Source organism: Schistocerca nitens, chromosome 4, assembly GCF_023898315.1.
Source record: "Schistocerca nitens isolate TAMUIC-IGC-003100 chromosome 4, iqSchNite1.1, whole genome shotgun sequence".
Classification (NCBI taxonomy): domain Eukaryota; kingdom Metazoa; phylum Arthropoda; class Insecta; order Orthoptera; family Acrididae; genus Schistocerca; species Schistocerca nitens.
In genome coordinates, this window is record NC_064617.1 from 600935462 (window position 1) to 600959734 (window position 24273).

The window sequence follows — 24273 nt, forward strand, 5'->3', positions numbered from 1 at the left end:
CTTGCTGATACGCCCATACTAGTACGTGGTGTACCCTCCACGGACGGCGATACAGGCCCTGACCGTCTACGACTGCTCGACCTATTCTCGTGGTTCTGTATGAGCTGTTGCAGAATGAGTAGCACGAGTCACTTCTTGTCCCATCACATTCCATACGTGCTCGGCTCGAGACAAGTGTAGAGACAGTGAGGGTCAGGGAATTTGCTGCTCGTCTTGCAGAGCACGTTGCGTTTCGCAGGCAGTGTTTGGGCCAGCATTAACCTGCTGCGACAACTTTTCGCCCTGCTGCTGCAAGAAAGGCAAAAGACGGGGTTTAACAACATTACAACATTGTACTACGCGTCCCCTCCAGAAACACCAAACGTGAACGAGACTTGTAGCTTATCACACCCTAGACCATAAGCCTGTGTCTCGGACGAATGCACTCTACGAGACATTGTTCACAAGCGTCTACGTCGTAGGCACGAACGACCATCACTTGCGTGCAGCCGGCCGCGGTGGCCGAGCGGTTCTAGGCGCTTCAGCCCGGAACCGCGCGACTGCTACGGTCGCAGGTTCGAATCCTGCCTCGGGCATGGATGTGTGTGTGATGTGCTTAGGTTAGTAAGGTTTAAGTAGGTCTAAGTTCTAGGGGACTGATGACCTCCGATGTTAAGTCCCATAGTGCTCAGAGTCATTTGAACCATTTGAGCCACCGCTAATACCCGGTTCGAAACAGTTCGTGTTCACCTCTGGGCTCACAAGCCCGTGCTGTGATAGCTGCACGGTCTGTCACTGCTGCCCTTACTATCCGACGGTTCTGGTGGACGTCTGTGCTACACAGACGTCTAGAACCTTGCCTACAGGTGTCAGAATGTTCACGTGACCACTGATACCAGCATCGTTGCATAGCTTTCTCAACAGGTCCAACGTGGGTGGCAATTGTCCCAATCCGCCACTCGGAAGGCCGCAATTTGACCATTTCAAACTCGCTCAGTTGGCTGTAGGAAGCACGAGTGCGTATCTGTGGCATTGTCTCCTGCCTGGTTCACACGTTTGCGCCACCCCGAGCCTTTTGGCTGTGAGCATTCATTATTAAAGGGTAGACACTGATGGTGCTCTGATAACTATGCCACTACGCTATGTGTTGGCGGACGACGTTGAAACAATTATCAGTAAATCTGCTATCTCACAGGCGGCATATAACATCATCGGATCGGAATAGATGTACATTAAGTGTATTCGCAACTGTCAATCATGACAACCATCAGCTACGGAATGGAATGATGACAATGAAAATTTGTGCCGGACCGGGACTCGAACGCAGATTTCCCGCTTATCGCGAGCGGTTGCCTTACCTTTTGGCTATCCGTGCACGCTTCACGGTTCAAATGGTTCAAATGGCTCTGAGCCCTATGGGACTTAACATCTGAGGTCATCAGTCCCCTAACTAACCTAAGGACAGCACACAACACCCAGTCATCGCGTTCACGGCCAGACGTAAACTTCCATACGTCGTCCACCATGCATCTACGACCTGGATTCGTACATCCATTATGTATATTCCCGTATAGGTCAGACGTTGTACTTGAAAGTCGCTTGTCCGGTATCGGCAGATAAATACGATTATTCTGATTACGATGCAAAGTTACATTGGAGATGCATTCATGTCCAGAGGAACTCTGCATCGCAATCAGAATAACACAGGCACTGCAATACCACAAAATCGATGTTGCCGTTCCAAGTGTATCCATATTTTTCCCTGTAGTGTATTTCTAGAAGAATAGATGCAATTACGTATAAAAAAGGAAAATTTTTCCAATTTATCACTTAGAGCTTTGATGTCGTTTCTCTGTGTTGCTGGTCTGTTCAGAACTAATATTTAACTATTTTTTAAAAAAAGTCATGTATTTAAACTGATTTGAGGTCGTCCTCTATCTTTTCCATCTTGTCCTGATGTCTTCATTTTCACGTAACCCCTAACCTTAACATTCTCTGTACTCCGTACATTTAACGACACTCTGATATGCTCTCTTTTTGTCATAGCTTGTATGACAGTAATGGTCTCTGATGTAAACACTGATGTGCTCTGAGTGCAGAAGTGAGAGCGCTTTCATGAAAATTTAATTAGACACACAAGAATAGTTATTTTCGACCAATCAGAAAATATTTTTACCGCCTGTGGGCACTACATTTGCGCAATTGTCAGCCCAGCAACGTTTCATATCTATTGTCAGCCCAGCGACGTTTTCATATCTACGGAGCAATTGAAGGTTCCAAGCAAGGGATTCTGCACTGCATAAGTTAACCCATCTGATCCTGGCACTGCAAGAGCAGAGCACTGGTCGCAGATGATGAAACTGCTCCGTTGCAGTACTCAGTGCAGTGCTACCGTGCAGCGCTCGGCGGTACTCTGTTTTGTCGAAGCCGGTGAGTGCTTACCCGATGACACTGAGGTAAGAGACCGCGGTGTAAGTAACTGAGGTCGCGTAAATGAACAGTACTGGATGAGCATGTGGTGTGTGGAGGGGTTTGCGCTTCAAGTATGGGCCAACGCAATGGGCCAATGCATTGAGAACGTATATCTATAGTTCTGTCACCCGAAACAAGTATGGGATGTGGGAACCACGTGTCTAGTTGGTCTTCGAGGAGGCTCAGATATCAGCCATGCGAGACTACAGGACCATGGGGAAAGCTACTATACATAGGTGAAAGTAAATACTGATTAGCCCGCCCGATTGACCGTGCGGTCTAACGCACGGCTTTCCGGGCGGGAAGGAGCGCCTGGTCTCCGGCACGAATTTGTGTCGAGGTCCGGTGAACCGGCCAGTCTGTCGATGGTTTTTAGGCGGTTTTCCATCTGCCTCGGCGAATGCGGGCTGGTTCCCCTTATTCCGCCTCAGTTACACTATGTCGGCGGTTGCTGCGCAAACAAGTTCTCCACGTACGCGTACACCACCATTACTCTACCACGCAAACATAGGGGTTACACTCGGCTGGTGTGACGCGTTCCCTGGGGGGTCCACCGGGTGCCGAACCGCACAATAACCCTGGGTTCGGTATGGGGCGGCGGAGGGGTGAAGTGGACTGCGGTGGTCGTTATGGATTGTGGACCACTGCGGCTGCGGCGGGGACGGAGCCTCTCCGTCGTTTCTATGTCCCCGGTTAACATACAATACAATACAATACAAATACTGATTGGAATATGCGGGCTGAAGGGGAAAGTCGATTTCTAACCAGCAAAGCATCCAGTATTAAGACAGTACAATCTGTTCTATAGCAGACGTTATGGAGAGACGTGGGCATCGAGCATAAACCATCTGCCGATTGTAACAGTTTAACAGTTGCTCATTTCTGCATTAGCAGTGTACATCGTATACGGTACTATGAACCGATCTCTGGGGAAGGCCTTGCATTATTTTGCACGAGCCCGGCGTCACCACTGCTCCACGGTACGTATGCTCGTGGATAGGAGCTCGCTAGTTTCAAGGTCAAGCACAAAGTGACAGGCATAATCTTAGACTTACCAAAACATTAGACATGATCGACCACAAACATCATTCGCCTTAGTGAAGTTGGAAACTGTGGCACAGTGGATGGGAACCATCATTTATAAGAAATTGTAGACAAAGAGCACAAAAAATATGAAAAAACAGATATATTAACCACCACTGCACAAAATCACAAGATAATATTAATGTAATGCGTACAAACACCAATAGGTGTCAAAAAGGTACATATCACATTTTGATAAAACTCTAATATAAACTACAAACTCTACCACAAACAAGACTTTGAGAAGCAAGTATCACCCATGTATTGACAAAGAGCCTATGTTTGTAACACGGGTTAGTAAAACATGTTTCAGATCAAAATTTATGTATTAATTGTGAAATTCTAACATGTTACGTAATTATCAACCGAAATATTATACTGCCCGGTCACATTAATGTGATCACCTGTCAAAAGCTTTAATAACCTCCTTTTGCAGCACGGACCGTTGCGAGACGTAAAAGAGAAGAACCAATGAGGTTCATGAAGGTACCGTCAAGGACGTGAATCCATGCCAATGTGGCGGTACGTCAAATAACGTGATATGATATTGAGTAACTTCGCAGATGTACGAAAACTGACGTAACGAATCGTAATCATCATCTCAGAAAGATAAGGAACACTCTGCAATCAGTTAATATGATCTGCGAATGTAACTGCAATGTTTTTTTTCCCAAAAAGATCGCTCGCTTTTCACTTTTGTTTCTTCGTAGTGTAAAAAGACATTTTGTGACGAGGCACTAAAACGTGTAAGTTTCATCTTATATTTAGCCTAAGTATAATTAAATATTACGTAAAAGTGTTACAAAATTTTGTATGTACCAGTGCCTATAATCATGTAGCGACAAAATTTATCTGTTTATGCAGATTTTATAGGGGAACGTTGTTCTAAATGACAGCGGCCCAGAGCCGTAATAAATACCGCAATATTCGCTCATGTTTGATCTCCGAATAATTAAATCGCGAGGAGAATCTCCTTAGCTTTAAATTTTTAACGCAATAATTGATTCATTCTTCCACAAATTCGGAATAACGTTTGTTTGAGGCGTCTTTTAGTATAAAAATATCGTGTCGGGTAAACTAACTGCGAGAAGTTTCACAACCGAGTCACTGATGTAAATAATTTTCCACTTGTGAAGCATCCTACTTTTCACAATATATAAAAATTAATACATGAAGAACCAACACACCAACACCAGTGTTGTGCCCAGCTGAGCTAGGTTTCTTGCTTGAGGATATATGCCGCGAACAGCCGGATCGAGATGGTCCCGCAGATTCTCGATGGGCTTAAATCCTGAGAGTTTGGTGGCCAGGGAGCACGCACGTACACTGCGAGCTGTGACACATTGCATTGTCCTGCTGGTAGATACCATTGTGTCGACCAAACTTGCCTGAAATGGTGGACGTGGTCCCCAAGGATAGATGCATACTTGCATTGATCCATTGTGCCTTCCAGACGGACGATAATCACCCACCGAATGCCACGAAAACATTCGTTAAGCCATAGCGCTACCTCCTACGATGCGGGGTGTTTGCTTTCAGGCATTTTACGCATTACACGACAACGGCAATCTGTCCGACAGAGCATAAAACGTAATTCACCTGAAAAGGACACGTGTCGCCACTCAGTGGACGTCCGCTTGCAGCAAAGGCGTGCAAATTCCAGCCTGCGTCGGTCGCAGATGAATATGTCAGCATGGGTGCATGAAACACGCTTCTGCTGCAGAAGGCCCTACGCAGCAACGTTGAATCAATCAATCAATCGCTGAACGGTGATTGAGGAGACAATGTTGCTAGCCCCTGATTCATAGGGGTGGTCAGTTGCTCAACAGTTGCACGTCTACTTGCTCGTACACATCTCCACAGCCATCGGTCACCCCTGTCATCTGGTGCACCGTAGTTGCCTTGGCACCAGTTTCGGATAGCACTAGTTTGGCATGCACGATATACTACAGCGGCACGAGAACGGCTTATAAACTTAGTCGTTTCGGAGAGGTTTCCATCCTTGGCCAGAAAGCGAATGATCAAGTCGGTTTGCACGTCAGATTTCCGCTTTACTACTGCGACTGTACCGTTTTCCGCGTCCTCCCCCCCCCCCCCCCCCCCCTTCCAAGCGCTTTATATACCCTCCATTGCCAATGTTGCTTCCTTCGTCTGTGAGCGGTTGTAGCACGCTGACGACTAACGTGGGCGACGGTCACATTAATGTGAATGGACCGTGTAAATACCGTTAGGTTTAAGATGTGTTATATTATACTGTATGGGATGCCGTGGACAGAACTAAAACGAAATACCTAAATATTACTAGTGGTAAAATCAGCAGCTAGACATGATGTTCAAAGACTCAGAATGTCTAAGGTTAACCCTCCTCCATCGTTTTCGTAGTAATACTGACCCCCTAATCGAATAATGATTCCAAGCTCAATTTTCCTTTCCATTCGGGGTAATCATCTTCGGCATTTCGATCCCATCTCTTGCAGAGGTATGATGAAGGTAAAAGGCTGTCTGTAGCATTTTTGTTTGGATCTTCAGGATGCAATTTTCGTGTTGTCCCTAACACAAGCGAAATAGCGCTCTCCAAACGTAGTTCAGCAATCTTCCGGGAAGCGAGCTGCCGCCTCGAGGCCTTACGTAAACTTTCAGAGAGCGGTCCCTCGCCTCGCCTCGCCTCCACCCACTACGAAACCGGACTCCTCTACCGCACTGGGAACTCCTGTGTCTCACAGGCTATGCGGAAATGTGCTGGCGTCAATTCACTTTCGCCCATGTGACTATCGGACCTTGTTTCTTCTCAGAAAGTACAGCCGAACGCGGCAACAATGAAATACATTCTTGAAGTAACTTTCGCTTTTATTAAGTGGCATTTTTAATCTGAATCACACATCACACTCTCCATGAAGTTAGACTGTACGTTTCACCTTGTGATTCAAAATATTTATTCACTTCCTTTTCAAAGAGGCTGCACTGTAACGTCTCTAAATTATATTGTGCGTGACATACAGTGCTACCAAGTTAGCGGTAATACGAGGGTAATCCCAAAAGTAAGATCTCCTATTTTGTTATAAGTACATAGACCTGTTTATTTCTACAATGGTTTACAACAGTTTACAGCTTCAACATTTAGCTATTTTTCGACATAATCACCATTTCTGTCGATGCATTTTTGTAGACGCTGTGGCAGTTTTTGTATGCCCATGTAATACCAGCTCGCCGCCATGCTGTTCAGAAAGTTATGAACCTCTTCTTTCACCTCGTCGTCGGAGCTGAATCGCTTTCCGGCCAAATGTTCTTTTAACTTAGGGATCAGGTGATAGTTACTGGGCGCCAAGTCAGGACTATAGAGTAGGTGGATGATTATGTTCCAGTGAAACTGTTGCAGGAGAGCAACGGTTTGCCGAGCGATGTGTGGGCGAACGTTGTCATGGAGAATGTGTACGCCCTTGCTCAACATTCCTCTTCTCCGGTTCCGAATTGTCCGTTTGAGTTTTTTCAGAGTCTCACAGTACCTGTCAGCGTTAATTGTGGTCCTAGTGGGCATAAAGTCGACCAATAATACCCCTTTCCGATCCCAAAAAACGGTTGTCATGACTTTACCGGCAGACTGTGTTTGTTTGAATTTCCGCGGCTTTGGCGAAGAAGGATGCCGCCAACGGCGTGATTGTTGCTTGGTCTCAGGTGTAAAGTGGTATGCCCAGGTTTCGTCACCCGTGACAACTGAGCCCAGGAAGTTGGCGTGTTCGGCTGCAAGGCGGTGAAGAAATGCCCGGGAAGTATCAACTCGTTGCCGCATGTGGTGCTCAGTCAGCATGCGTGGCAACCATCTTGCGCACACTTTCCGGTAGTTTAATGTTTCCGTTAAAACTCTGTGAGCGGTGCTTCGGGAAACCTCAGGAACCAACGTGCAGAGATCATCCAGGGTGATCCCCAGATCTTCACGAATGCTTTGCTCCACCTTCAACATTGTCTCCTCAGAAATTTGTCGGGAATTTCGGTCCGACCAGCTGCAAACTCTCTCCACCACTTACGAAGATTTTTGACATCCATGCACGACTCACCATACACTTCCATCAATTTCCGACGGATTTCAATCGGCGAAGTGCCCTTTGAGTTCAAAAACTGAATAACTGCTCGCAATTCGCACTTGGCGGTAACATCCAGCGGGAGATGCATTCTCAACGGCTGCCAAGCCAAGACAGCGCCTCAGCGCGGCGTGCGCATGTTTACACACAGCGCGTGAAGCACTCTTCATAACAGTGTGACCAACGGCCACACAGAGTTCTGTACTTATAAAAAAATAGGAGATCTTACTTTTGGGATTATCCTCGTTGGATGAATAAGGACAGACATTGTTGAATCATAAGCTATATGTTATTTTCAGGAAGAAACAAATGCTTAACGAAGTAATTTTATTGATGATTGGCAGTCATATGTAAACGGGCCAAATGGAAACGAGTAAGTAACCTGTTTCTTATTTCAAAAATAATTCCCATAATTGTGGAAACGTTGTACCTATATAGACATTTATCCTACTGCGAGACAAGACGGTCAATGCCTTCATGGGAAAATGTTTGTGGTTGCCCATGGAACCATGAGTGTACCCAGACGTGCATCTCTTGGTCCGAAGCAAATCGACGGCCACAAATGTCTTTCTACAGATCTCCAAAATGTGGAAACCGCATGGGGAGAGATCGGGAGTGTATTGATGATGCATAACCTATGTGCGTGCCACATGAAAGGTCGTTTTATTGCAGTAAGCGTCTCCCCTTCAGGCGATGTTACACGAAGGTGACAGAAGTCATGGGACAGCGATATGCAGTTATACAGATGGCGCTAGTATAGCACACAAAAGTTATAAAAGGACGCTGCATTGGTGGAGCTATCATTTGTACTTAGGTGATTCCTATGAAAAGGGCTCCGGCGTGATTACGGCCGTGCAGATGGAATTAACAGAGGTCGATCGCGGAATTGTAGTTGGAACAAGACGCAGGGGACATTCCATTTCGCAATTCGTTAGCGAATTCAACATTCCGAGATCCACAGTTCAAATGTGTGCCTATAAAACCAGCTGGGCTTCTAAATCTTCTGCTGTTCATGACAAAATTGCAATATCGTTAGCAAACCTCAAAGTTTTTATTTCTTCTCCCTGAAATTTAATTCCTACACGAAATTTTCCTTTGTTTTCTTTTACTGCTTGGTCAATGTACAGATTGAATAAAATCGGGGCTAGGGTACAGCCTTGTCTCACTACTTTGTGAACCACTGCTTCCCTTTCATGCCCCTCGCTCTTATAACTGCCGTCTGGTTCCTGTACAAGTTGTGATAGCCTTTCGCTCCTTATTACCCCTGACACCTTCAGAATTTCAAAGAGAGTATTTCAGCCAACATTGTTGAAAGCTTTCTCCAGGTCTGCATATGCTGTAGGCGTGTGTTTGCTTTTCCTTAACCCATCTTGTAAGGTAAACCGTAGGGTCAGTATTGCCTCTCGTGTTCCTATATTTCTCCGAAATCCAAACTGATCTTCCCCGAGATTGACATCTACCAGTTTTTCTGTTCTTTTGTAAAGAACTCCTTATATTATTTTGTAACCGTGACCTATTAAACTGATAGTTCGGTAACTGATTTCTTTAGAACTGGAATTATTGCATTTTTCTTGAAGTCAGGGTATTTCGCCTGTCCCATACATCAAGCACACCAAGATTCTTGTCATGTCCCAAGACTGTTAGTAGTTCTGACGGAATGTTGTCTACTCCCGGGACATTGTTTCGTTAGGTCTTTCTTCTTGCGGTATCATATACCCATCTCATCTTCATCAGCGTCCTCTTCCACGTCTATAATATTGTTTGCAAGTTCGTTTCGCTTGTATAGACTTCCATCTTTAAGCTGTCTCTTCTTTGCTCAGGAAATGTTTTCCATTTGAGCTCTTGATTTTCATACAACTGCTTCTCTTTCCTCCATAGGCCTCTTTAATTTTACTTTAGGTGGTATCTACCTTTCCCCTAGTAAAATTGTTCTTTTGTTTTTACCCCTCAAAAATGTCATTTTATCCTTTAAGAATTCATCACCGTCTGGCTGGAAACCATTGCTCGCTGACATCATGTTCTCGTCCTATGCGAACACATTTTACTATATACAACTCGAGTTTTCACAAATTCCTTATTTTACGACAGTACAGAGTACGAATACATAGTAAATACGTTACTAAGAAGCACATCAAGAAAAGTGAAATGAACATATGAAATTCACGTGCGAAAGCCGATAGTAGGACATAGTACAGTGTACTGGATACTAGACAGAATTTATGAATGAAAGAGACGCGACAATGATGTAAAGTTTTACAATATTTATTATTTTACGAAAGTGTTTTCGGCTGTTGCGTCATCATCAGGTACAAGGATGAACGTAGTATATTTTTATGGCTCTGAAATTTTCTAGGATCAAAGATTTTAAGCTAGTGCATTAAAAAGTATCTCACTGTCTTTCCAAAAACGAGGGTTGTACATGTCTGGTTTCGGACTAATGAGAGGAATCATTTCAGTGAAAATGTAATGTAAAATTATTAAACTTAGACAGATTATGTGACACATTAAATAATGAACTATACAACAAATTATAACAATTGTTCTGAGAAGAAAATAAATTTAACAATTAACTTCGGTGACATGTTCCGAGTGCGGGTCTGAACGAAATATTGTCATATTTGGAAAAAAACTGACATATTCTGTAAAGAACGGATTTAAAATCTTGATCCTATAAAACTGCACAGCCGCATTTACTGTAGTTTATCTTTGTACATCATGATGACGTAACAGCTGAAAACCACTTTTCTGAAAAATGATGAATATTGTAAAATATTACACCAGTGTTGTGTGCTTGTTTATTCATAATGTATAAATTATTGTATCAATAACCGATGGAAGAGCCAGTCAGTAGATAGATTTTAATCGTGCTACGTACGTAAAATAAGGACCAACAAAATCGCTCCTGAGGACGTTCCGAAAAGAAAATACCGAAGTGCGTACAGCTAACACCCTTCTACTTAGAATATGAAGACATAATCAATTTCGCTAAAAAGGAACGACATGAATAAATAACTGATAAATTGTTAGGGTATTTTCATTATGTGGTACAGCATGTTTTGATCTGCCTGCACTTTCAAGACCCGCTTGATTTCACCTGCCAGTACGGTGCACAACTGGAACTTCCACCTGCCAGATAACCGGTTCCACCTGTTGATGCATTAACAGTGCTGCTTGCGATCGGCGTAGTTAATCGGCAATCAAAATGTTGTGGTAGTATTTAAAGAGGCGGGACGCGTCATCTTATCGCGAATGAGAGACTGCTGCCGCTAAACTCGTTTCTCCGGTCCAGCGAGTGTGGAACGTGTCCAGTGCAGCGACCAGCTCCGTCTCTTTCACCTCCTGTCGGACGTGCGGGCGTCCCAGCTCTCGCGGCCTTCTTCGGCGCGCAGACCGCAAGTAGGCCTCACCTTCCTTGTTCTGCAGCTCGCTAGAGGCGGGTCCTACCGCAAGCTGACGTCACGCACGTGGGCCGAACGCACTTTTGCTCTCTTCCGTTCCCAGTGACCCGGATCTTCAGCAGGGCTCCCGCTCTCTGCCTTTGTGTACGCCGCAGCTTCCATTAGCGTAGTCCGCGTTTTCTCCTTTGTCAACTCAAAGTGCGGGCACCTCCCGGTTTCGCTTTCGTTGATTATTATTATTATTATTGTTATCATAAGGGTTCCAGCCTCTGTTTGTAGAAACCGAACCCTTTTAGGTTCCCTTTGTTGTGTATCTGACCGACAGTTAAAAACGCATATTCTAACGAGCGGGTTGACGTAACGAGTTCAAATTTATGTCACATATTAAAAATTTTAAGCTTCAAAACACTGCAATCAAAAGATACGGCAATTTACGTCACACATTTTGATACTCGAAAACACTCACTCATGAAAACCTATAGGGCGCTTCCCGTTGACTAGAAACAGAAAATTTGGCAAGAAGCAAAGTTTCATAGCAAAGGTAAAGAAAAAAATCCTAAAATTGTTGATTTTTAATTATACCACACGAAAAAAAATATTTTTTGTTACTTGTTACACATCTGTGTGTCTGTCCGTCTCTTAAGACCACTTTTCCTCTGTAACAAGTTGGCGTATCAAGTTCAGATTTACGGATTTACTAAGGTTTATGCTCTATTGGCGGTGACAGGATTTAAGTTTCTAAGTCAATGCAATCAAAAGATTCAGCCATTTATGTCAGATATTTTGATAACCGCAAACTCAATCATCAAAACCTATAGGGCATTTTCCGTTGACCTAAAACCATGAAAGTCGCAAGAAGCAAGGTTTCAAAGTACAAATAGGGTAAAAAATTTGGAAGTTGTTAAACTGTATTTATGTCACATAAAAATATCTTTTCCCATTTGAACATACATTGCATTTATCATCCGTCAAAACCATAATATATGAACATTTATCATCCGTAAAAACCATAATAGATTAACTTTACTGCACCCAATATGAAATATAAGTTGTCATGTTTTAGTAAGTAAATAAATAAATGTTCTCTTAAATCTGCTCCCCCTACCTACAAAAACTGAAGTATGTCCAAACTTGTCAGAGGAACTTCTGTAGTGATTTTGATACGGTCTTGGAATTTCCGGGACCAATATCTTGCCAGTATATATATATATATATATATATATATATATATATATATATATATATATATATATATATATATACACCCAGTGCGCGAGTTCGACTCGCACTTCGCCAATTTTCTTTTCACCCTTTGGTAAGTGTTGGGAAGAATGTCAGATAAAAAAGTATTATAATGACTCGTATTCCTTGCAAGGCGATTAATTAAAGCAAGGAGGCTGGCAAGTGGAATGGCGGATTCGGGGTCTCGTGCAAAGAACCTTACGGTGTAGTGTAAAAGAAAGAAGCAACTGAGAAATGAAACAAGGTAGTGTTAAAAAGATGTTATTACTATCTAGCAGAAAAGTGCAATGTTACTTGATGTAAATAATTGCTAAAAATTAAAAATTTATAGCCATACATTAAAAATTTTTGCTTATAATGTAATTGGGGTATTAGTTTTTGTCAACTCAGTTTGGGTGCCTTAATTAGCGTAGACTGAAAGAATACCACCGCAGCCGTGTGTGGCGATAATTTACGAACCTCGTGCTGGCTATTATATAACTGTTTGAACTACTTTATCTAATAATACAGTGCAACTAGTCTGAGATTTTTGCTCAGAATAACTACATATTTCAAAGAATTAGCTGCAGTCATTCTGTAAACACAGGACAGAGAAATGCTCTGTAGGGTAGGTGGGCGTAGAAGGACGCGTGAGGTAAGAGTACACAGAAAGTTTCCACGTCCCTAAAGTAGAAATTTACCTTTATCCCACCAGGCAGTGCATGCGTCATCATCTCCTCAGTTCTGCTCGGAACCATGTGGTTCTAGGCCTCGGTAAATCACTTTTGTACGTTTTCGATGTAAAATTTATATTTGTGACTGAGTGTAAGATGAGCTTAAATCTATTCAAAAGTTAGATAATCTCGATACCAGAACAGGCGTCTATAAACTTCAAATATATTTCTCGATCCCTACAACTTGAGTTGTGTTATCTATAGATTGCCCCATTAAGAAACTATTTGCGAACTTTTACCCCCAACCTGTACTTTGACTTGTGCAGTCCCTTCTAGAGTATTCAAGATTTTTCTGTTGATGTACATTTACCTTATATACTTCATTATTCACGTTAGAGGAAATTAATTTTTCTTCTCTATACTTTTTATTTCGTTGTGTCGTAGTTTTTTTTTTTTTTAAAAAAAAAGAACCCGACAGACAATACCGACAACCCTTAAAAGAACCGCTCCACGGTCAAGCACTTGGCCTTACCGAAAATGGGAGCTGAATACTACATACGGTAGGTATCCAAAGCTCCCTGGTTTCCAGAGGCTAATTGGAAAAAAATCTTAACATCGGCAAAGGTAGTGGACACCTAGGCCGATGCACAAGTCTTTTTCATTGGAGGAAGAACAAAAAGTAGTGCATCACTTGATAAAGGGTTTTCCGTCCCTACTCTTACATCATTGCATTTCCTTTTTTGAATTCACCGAAAAACAAGGTTTCCTAATTGTTTTTTCCATTTCCCTATTTACATTCTTTTTTATTTTCTCCAGTACCACCTTCTCTCGCCCGTGGTCCACCTACTCTTAGCATACAGCTTGTTGCAAGACAACGAAAAATTTCTTTTTAGGAAAACTTTTATTACTTCTCTAACAATAATTGAATGACAATGAAAGTTTTACACTATGTTACTAAGATGTCGAAATAAGTGTTCCATGCGTAATTTATATAATATCGCCGCAGTTTTGTTAAATATTTAGTACAACCGAACAGAAGTACTTATACCCTCTTCTACGCTACGTTGGTGGTTATCCTTCCTCATTTAGGACCTACAAGTGCTGCACTTAGTGTTTATGGTGCTAGATGGCACCTGTTATTGGTGCTGTTTTACTGCCATAGGAAGAAACTCGAGTTCATGTCTTCGTTAGTAGTAAGCGTTTACCTCGAGCAGATTATGCAGCATTTCCAAGAAGGTCTGTGTGTAGCTCTATGGCGTGCGCCTGGACTGACATATCAGTCACTTTTCTACTTGTAATGGAGCGCAGCTGGGGTAACTTTCTGCTACCGAGTCTCTATTGACAGATATGGCTGCTGAAATCGACATCCAACAGTTCTGTATACACTGCTACTCTAACGCAGAAAAATGTTAATTTAGCTTGAGAAAACAGTTCTCTGGAGAGCACATTTTGTTCAAACAAACTGGTACCACAATATTCTTCAAAGCAATGATTTGTGGTACCTTCACTGTTTATACATTTTCAAAACGTATCATTTCGGATTGGACTACATGTATGGGGCTTCCATTTGAGAGAATTTAGCTGTTGCTAAATATAACAAACTGAATGATAAGGACCATTATACATCTATCTCGTAAAAATAATTGAGGATATTTTTGAAATATTAGTTGCAAGAGCTATCTTTTGGTCTGTTTTCTGTTCTACTTTATAAATCAGTTTTACGTAATTTTGAAAGTGGGTACTGCTTTTGCATGTACCAACGAATGTTTGGACCCTTGCTTTGAAAAGGAAGAGTTTTATGCCAAACAACTACACAAAGTTATTCAGCAAACGGTTTTCAAAATCCTTCAGCGTTATTTCTGTCAGTTGAGTGCTATGGTGTATGTTGATCCTTATATCTAAAACTTGGTCAGAAACGACGATTTGCGAGAGGAAAGAATGTTAATATCCAACCCACTGCAAGAGTTTTCTCTATACTAACGTTTCTTAATATATTCTTCTTCTTTGTTATCTGTACTGGATTCAGCAAACGTAATCAAACATAAACATTTATTTTGTGTAAATATCGGACATTATACATGGAAATGGATGTCATTTCTTACAAAAGTCCAATAAAATACTGTTATGGATTTGTCAGAAAACTGTCAGAAAACTAATGGGAAAAAGTATGTACTATTAATTCTATTCCACTATCACAGCATGCGAAAGTGAGAGGATGGTATGTTATTCTTAATGGAATTTCTTAAATCAGTCCTTTTTTCCTCAGATTCCAGCTCTTCAATATTCTTGTCATTCCAAGATCGGCAATAATCAGTTTGTTACCAGCCCACGACTATCGATGATGGACTTAGTATCGGGTGTTTCTATCTGTTGCCTTGAAAATTAACAGTCTTGTCATTTAGTGTCAGATCTACATGTGGTACGTTGAGGAAGTGATATAATTTTGCAAATAATGGAGGAAGATTAGAGTACATAACAAATTAAAATCCAGGATCGATATCTGGTCTAGCACCCTATTGTAACTTGTAACACGTTAAATACACTCCATTCATTAACGCTACGATAACAATTTTTGTGGATACATGTCTTCGGAAAGATTTTTAGGTAAAATCATTTCATTTATTCTTTTTATTTCCATTACTGCCATCCTCATGATGATAATACTGGAAATAAAATGAATAAATAAAAAGATATCAACTAAATATTTTTTGAAAGACATAACTCCATAAAAACAGACTTATTGCAATTACAAACGACATCTTAATCATTGTGTAACATTACATCATCCAGGATGGCCAAAATAATAGAGGCCCGTGTCTTACAAACAACATACAGACAATTCAGTCGATTATTGTAAGTACAGAATGCAGAGTAGTAAATTATTATTAGGCAAAACAACATACTGAACATTCATTAGGGCAATAGTTCACAGGAGATGCTGAAGATTTTCACTATGAACTTCGATACACAACCCAGCACGTCTCAACCTGTTACTGGAAATTTTTGGCGATTCATTTGGTATGATTTCCGCAATCGCATTGCGAGTGTGTTTTCAACTCTTTGGTTGGATGTGGGATGTTACTGTAGACTTTTCCCTGTACACTACCCTACAAATAAAAATCATATCTAGACAGATCAGGTAATCTGGGAGGCCATAGACCTGTGGAAATTGTATGTCCTTCTCCAAAGCTTCATGGACCTATGACATTGAAAATCGCGAAGTAAGCACCGTAGCGCCGAGCTAAAGCGAAACCATGCTTCGTCTGAGTTGAAGTTAAGATTTGGACCCACATAACCATCAGCGACAAGTGTGAGTAACCATTCACAATAGTGTTGTTGTGCTTAATCCGCAGGCTTTTATGCTTGCATCACTCTTACTCGCATATGCAACAGCTTCATTTTCTGGTGTGACGTTCGTTTGATGTTTAGTTGGGAGGGCAGACGTCTAGTGGATCTTCGTAGGCTTGTTACCACAGGCTCGTGAATACGTTCAATATTTTCCAGCTAAGAAACTTTCTTTACACGGCTATTTTTGGCGTTAGCGACTGAACCTGTTGCTCTAAATTTCGTGAGCAATTTCTGCACGATACTTTTGCAGGAGCAACTGTCTCTGGATATTTTATGGTGAACCTTTCATTTAACTTTTTAAACGATTTATATCCAAAAATGTTTCAACAATAAACACTCTTTGTTCTATTGAAAAAGACGTTGTGCAGAACTGTACTCACAACAAGCTTCAAATCGGCTACACTCGAGCGCTCCGATAGCGTTAGGAAATAAAAACATTCAGATAGTTTCAAACACCTCGTTCACTATTTGTTTTGGCCACCTTGTAGAATTTACCGGTCTTGTCGAGCTCGAGAGAATAAAAAGTTATCTTATATGAGGTCGCACGCATACCGAAATTCTGAAGGCAAGAAATTCTGACGTAAGCTAATGAAAACGTGAGGTGGACCCCCTATTTTTGTGGCTGCCGAAAGCTCGCTTTCAAGCAGCTCCTTGTGCGGTGTGTGCTAAAGACATAAATGTTTACCACCGCACCCACAGCGTATTTACTCAGCGTCAGCACACAAGGACAACGCGAATAAAACAAAAGGTGGAAGCCAAATGTCTTTGAGTATAGTGATTCCTGGAGCCGGTACAGAAAATCTCCTCGAGTTCAGTTGTGTCGTATGAAAGGGCTGTCATCGGGCCATCAAAGGCGCAGTATGTAGTTAGCTAAAACATCCTCACCAAATACCTCTCACTACCCTTTCCATCAATTTCCATCAAACGTTTGTTATCCACCAAGATGTAGCACCTTAGAAACATAGATGAAAATATTTTCCATCTGTGGTCCTTTCCTGAAAAGAGAGAATGGATACATGGTTGTTGGTTCATGTACCAATGACCACAGTTGTATCTCAGAGCTTCCTAATTATTGGAACAATAGGGGCAATCATTAAAGTACCGTTATCCAAGATGGCGGCCGTGACGTCACAGACACATCCCCTCTGACGTCATCCAAGATGGCGTCACAGGGGGTGTGTCTGCGACGTCACGGCCGTCATCTTCGCCATCTTGGATAACGGTACTTTGGAATGATACCCCTGTTGTTCCAATACTCTCCTACTTCACTGTCGACCATACTGCACAGTTGGTGAACGAAGTACACAGATCTGTGGAAGACGATACCAAATTATATTTCCTGGGATCTTGCCATGATAGCAAAATTCAGATTATCATGTTTTTTCTAAGCTTCATCACATCATATGGTTTCAGTAGACCTTCCTTGCTAGAAAAATATAAACTTTAATACCACAAAATAAGGCAAAGACTTAAGTAACAATTCAGTTTCAAAACAATGGATCTGTAGCAAGTGGCAGTTCACTATGCAACCATTACCTAAAACAACCTTTACACTGTGGTGTAGACGTCGCAGCAATTTTCCCCTAGTTGAGGTATAATGAAAAGTCTGTTCTAAATTGTGGGCTTTCGAATATAAGTGAAACTGGAGCACTCGAACAACGTATGTTTTAACATCATCACTTAATTTAGAAAAATCTTGGCTATTTTTTGCATTTCCGTCCCATTAAAAATTATTGGGAAAACAGTTTCCTTTTTATACTGCACTGCAGGAAAGAAAAAATTAATGTCACCAGTTCATTAAGAAACGTGTCAGCCATTTTCTGATCTTTGCCGTCTCATTACAAACTAAAAACAGTTGTCTTTGGTTCGACTATGGTACTTTTTTAGTTTAATACATTATTAAATCTGAACGCGGAAGCAGTACATGGCAGTACTATGGCAAAACAGGCCATTTTTCTGCGCGCTTACCCCATGTGTAGAACAAACTGAAGACAATACGTTCGTTAACTCAACAAACGATTACAAATTTTTTAAAAAAGTCTGTTGACTAAAGAACTTTTTCTAGATCATTGTGTACCTATTAAGTTGTTCTTTTATTAATCAAGTAGCGAGATTCGACCGCCATTTTCACGTCATTACTGTTCAGGGCATCAAGGCGTGATGACTGAGTATTCCAGCAAAAGTTTTTATCCACTTATATTGCAAGAACTTCCCAGACATGATGAGCAGTCTATAGGGGCTCAAGAAAGGGTTTACCAGCCACCGCTTCTCCACTGGAATTTTGTCCAAGAGTCTTCTGCGGAATACTGCTCTAAATTTTCAGCCCACTCTGGACACCAAAACGCTGCTGAAGGAAATTCCTGCGGAATGGGGGAAACTTAAGTATTTTAAAGGACTAGAAGAGGTAAACGACACGACGAAATCGTTCCGAAAATTTTAGTTTGGCAAGGGGGCCAAAATCTGGTAAAGTTTCGTAAGCATTGGTCTGTTACTGAATTCGAACAGAATATTTGAATCTGCCTCAGGTAGTGAGGTCCCTTACTAAATTATCCTGGGCAAAGATCAGCAGAATTCACCTTCTGAAATTTTTTGTAACAAAACCTATCACAGCTTTGGGCAACAGCCGGGTGACGGAAATTATGGTGCGCCGAGTACCTGAAAAATGCAGAGAATCGTATTCTGGCTTTGGGCACACATTCCGCACCCCCCCCCCTCCCCCTCCTCCCGCCAACGCGTAGACATTCGACGAATATTCCATCATTTCTGAAATATCAACCAAACTGTTTGTAACAACAATTTTTAATAACGATTCTCTTCTGGTTCGCGAAGTCACCTACCTCACTCCGCTACCACCAACCGTATTTATTTTTTAGCGGTGATTCGACGCTAATTAGCGTGTCGGGGGATGTATATAGGCATGCTTAATGTATTGATTTCACAGGTCACGGAAATGTTTGTTTACGGTTACTAGCTTAGTTTCCAAACGTCGAACGTGAAACATTTACTGATATTTTGGCAAATTGGAAGCCAGTTGTCTCTTGTACGAAAAATGACCATTTTCGCATACTTCCCGCATTTCAAAGTAGTCCTTGAAATTAATAATACATTTTCTGTTACGTTATTAAATGTAGTCATCAAGTATATAATCTGAAACCAAATCATTACAGAAAGATGAAGTACATATCACAATCATGATGTTTCCACAATTAACTGTTTTCTTTGTTTGTGAGCATTTCAAAAGCTGAAATAACTTCTCCTACTTTACCAGCAAGATCTGCAGTGTACAGCGGCTGGTGCAATCCATTTTGGGTACAGAATTCATTTCAGCTCCAGACATTCCTCCAGCAATATAACAAAAATTACTCTAAAGAACAGTCTTTTCCATGCGTTGGTAAGAAAGTAAAGGCCAAGGTGCCGTTTCTTTACAACTTATGCCACAGCTCCTCAAAAAATATGTTCCACTATAACCAGTAAGATGCTAGCTATTAATTGGTGGCGGCGCCTTGACATCTAGAACTCCAATAGCCATGCGAAACAACCAGCATCTCAGAACATGATGCGGACTCATTGTGCTTCCAGGAAGCTCGTATTCTGTAGTTGGCAACACTAACTTGCCGGTTTGGAAAGATATCAGAAACGCAGAGGAAAAGAGGCAGAAAGCACTCATTTGAAATAAATATATTTTTATGCAGTTTTTCAGTCGGTGTAAATGGTAACATTTCACTGTTGCCATCCGCTACATTTTCCATGTAACGGAATTTATTGTCGGGAAATGAATCCTAGGGCGACGTGTACAGTCCACTGTATTCACGTTGACACGTTAACCGAAAGAAAGGTTTATGTCAAAGCGTAAAGGAATAAAGTGACTAAGTAACACCTCTCTAAATAGTGAGTGCAACCAAGTACGGATTGTAGGCGAGATCTTTTGGAAGAAGAGCCTAGTAGAATGTCGTCAACCTTTCCGTGTTCACACTTACCGCCATACACCTTCCTCGCAAAAGCAGGGATTCCAAATGTGCGGTTGATTTCTTGCATTGCCAGTTGAAAAGAAGGCTACTTCGCTGAGACACAAAGACGTTTATCAGCTTTAGCTACGGTTCACCCCAAGCCATTCGGGCATCTTCGAACTTCACACTTCCAGATGGACATCAAAACGTCTCTGACTTTCTACATTATACCCATATTAATTAAGTTGAATCGAGATAATCATGCATTCTAACTGAAAACGTTATGATCATTCACTTTCATTTATACAAGGTTCCAGCAGTCGTTTCGGAATATTACACCCTCACCATCATGTGAAAGCAATAAACTTTAGTGTGCCTTTTTTTTCAAATTCTGATTGGAAACATGCGGTACTATTTGCTAATGGAACATGAAGACAAAACTACGAACCTGAAATGTATTCTGTAATATATTTATGAGCACGAAAGAAGCACTCGTTTTATTTGGTGAATGATGCAAGACCTCGAAATTGGGTTTCGCCAAACGATAGAAACTTTTAATTTTCCTTGTGTATCACAGTGCTCGCCTTTCCAAACACTGTAGAATTCCGTTAAGAAAATTACAATATGCTTTTAAAAAGCAGTATCTGATTCAGAATGTATGTTGGTACCAGAGCGAACGGTGTTAATCATGCGAAAAAAATTGTGTGCCTCTCTGTGTATTATAATTTGCCAGAAACGTTGTTTCTGTATCATAAACCGTTCATGAAATGAAAGAGAAGTTACGTGTTAAGTCATTCACTCTATATACACTGCCCGACAAAAAATGTGAAGCACCCAGAAGACGCGGTCGGATGTTAGTGCAAGTTCGTACACCATCGGCGGGTATGTAAATGATTACAGTTGCAATTCTGTGTGACAGAACGGCTACAGGAGTGCATTTGTTTTTTTTTAGTGTTGTTACCAGGCTTGATAGGATGTACAGGGTGAATTTTTCAACCGTGTACAAACTCTAGAGGCTGATCAATGAAAGGATACGGAACAAAAAAGGTCTAATGACCTTATATCCGGAAATGCACGGTTTCCAAGCTAAAGACCTTTATTAAGTCATACTTTCTTACAGAAACTGCGGTCTAATAAGCTGTGTACCAAGCAGCCACAGTTACAGTATGCTTGGTTTCCTCCTAGAGGGTGGTACTATTCCTCAAACGTCATGCCCTGGCGCCCTCTCCTTCCATAGTAATTGGTAATGTTGTGTCCGATTCACTTCTTTTGCTGACTCACCTTGTGGATGCGATACAGTGTTGTACACAGTGGTTCCGTATTCGAATCGAGAGATTGCCGACTTGGTGCTTATTTATGGAAAGACAAATGGAAACGGGTTGCGGGCAGCAAGGGTGTACCAGGAATCTATCCACGCCGGCAACCACAGCTTATAACGTTTACAACAGTGTTTCGCTGTTTGTCGGAGACAGGATCGTTTCAGGTAGCAGGATATCATGTAGGTTTGCCGCTGCGCCATATTTTTATGTTGATCACTTCGAGCAGAGCCTTGCCACAGGTAAACCAAGAAAATTTATTAGGACCAATTTGACATCAAATAAGAAACAATACAGTCATTCACAGTTAAGAACTGCATTTCAAAATTAATACCGTGTTCGGATTAGGTAAACTTCACTTCATATCACATTTCTGTCAGACAGTGTGATTCTTACAGTGCAGTGTTGCATTTGCGTACGTATTTAGTCTTTGGAATTTATTGAGTCAGTTTGTGTACGTATAACTACAGGGAATTTTTATAGAAACATTTTTTATGTATTCTTTGAAAATTAGATTTATGATTTTATGTAGAGTTTTCACTACGTTGGTTTCGTGTGCTGGAACTGCAAGTCACGTACTATGACGCACGCACTATCCACTGCACTGAACAATACAGAATACAACAGGAGAGGTTCTTTAGCTCATAGTTTTGTGTTTTCTGATTATTTTGATAAAAGTCGATACAAATACAGCTACATAGTTTCATATTGATTTGGCGACTCATTTCATCAGAAACAGTGTACGTGATCACACCACCTGCTTTGTTCAGGTTCACATTCAACACAGACATACACGAAAGTTATAAACAAAAATAGGGAAGCAATTCAGTTACACTGCAGGCCCCGATCTTGTGCTACGAATAGACTTAGTAATAAACCAGTAATAAATAAGTACGTTGTGGATTATGCTGAAGATTTATTGCAAGAATAGCAAAAAAGATTCCTTTCATTACCCCGTTTAATGTGCCAGTGAGTGAAAGTTTCGAAACGGTCTGAAATGTGTAAAGTTTGTCGCCAAGTCGCTACGGGCTGTCATTCTCATATACTGGGTGAACACAGTCTTGAAAACGCGGCCTCAGTACTGTACACACCCCCTAACTTTAATACTTGACTTATCGTGTCATACCTGCAATGTAAAATTGTGACGGGGTTTCAGATTTTTAAATTCGGTCATTAATTATGTGGAATACAAAAAATGATATTTTTGTTGCTCCTGGAAGCCTTTAGATTGGGCTTTGGTGATTTTAGCCCTTGAGTAATTTAGAAGTAGTTAGGGATTTATCTGATATCTTAGTTTTGATCATGAATGGCAATCGACTTTATCCATCGTTACAGAGGGTCATAAATAGTTAAGAGACTGTGGAGGGACGACAGATGATTCAATACAAGGATTAACAAGGATTAACAATGAGATGTATTCAGTCAGAGTTCATAAACACAGAGCCGTGTTCAGCCTTAATTGACGTTTCAGTATTACTAACGTATGGGAGACGCATTGAAAGAGATATCAACCAATGCATACGGGAGTCAGTGGATGAAATCACACAACTCCTTAAACGCCACTTGAGCTAGTAATGTACTGGGAAGCGTTGAATGCATATGAGAGAGAGAGCGGAACCCCTAATGACTGAGGCGACAAAAGGGGATGGTTTCGATGACGTTTTATCACATGGCCGTAAATATTGACTTAGCGGCAACGATGCGACGCAGTCACGCACGCTGAGCTAAAACTGTGATGATGTTCATCCGAAGAGAAACTGGAAGAAAAGTGAGGCAGAAGCTGCGTGGTTCCAAGGTCTTTAACATCAGGATGTCCATTCCACGTGGAGCTTGCGACCTCAGGAAATAACCCCAGTACCAACTGCTGAGAGGTGTAGTGGTCAAGCACTGCCTACTGGGATTTTTATAACAGACGATGTTTTCAGACCACAGAGATTTCACGTCTTGCCTTGGCTCCAGTCATCGAAACACAGTCATTTTCCCATCATTCTGCCTCCTCGAGGAAGAAGGAAAAGAACGATTTGATTTTTATTCGAATATAATAGCTGCCGCTATCTTGAGCTAATATCCAAAACCTCTCAAAATCTAATCTTAATTCAGATTCTGAAAATTGTTCGCAGTACGTCAGTAATCGTCTGTTATGCTCTCTTTCCCTTCGGAACTTGTAATAGTGGGTTAATTTGCATTTAGACCTAAATGTTAAGGAAGCTCGAAACAAAATTGACAACGCGTTAATAAGTTCAATGGCGTGTTATTAATTACGAAAGGTTCCGGTATCCGCAATGATATGTATAGGATTTTAATCATTAGAGGTCCATTTCTTTGTTAGAGTCCTCCTGCGAATGCGAATGTACCTGTTAAAATACGTGGTGAGCCTGGTTAGGGTCATTCTGTTGCTAAAAGGAAAAAAGAACAAAGCTGTTCAGAAATTTACTTCATTACGGAGTACTAGGAATCATGTCACATGCAAAAGTGAAGTTGTATCCGCGCTGAGGAACTGTATCTCAAAAGTAATGCAAAACATAGTTGCAGCAATGTTTTTATCCTAATTATGTGTAATCGTGACTTCATATCAGTGACGTTGATAACAAGAAAACTTATCTCAGTTTTGTCTACTGAGTAACAGAAATAACCTGGATAGACAGATAAGAACAGGGGAAGCCTGCGATGTAACTAAATGTTTTCTTGCACTGTACGAGTCCTCAAACGGGACCTACAATAAGGTGACATTAGTGTGGGCAGGTTGAATTTTACATGTA

The 24273-nt window shown here is 41.4% G+C and overlaps 1 protein-coding gene across 1 annotated transcript in view; it reads right to left on the minus strand.

Moving 5' to 3' along the window:
• LOC126251612 (chymotrypsinogen 2-like) overlaps window positions 1-24273 on the minus strand; it is a 392513-nt gene that overhangs the window by 263893 nt on the left and 104347 nt on the right. The window lies entirely within an intron of this gene.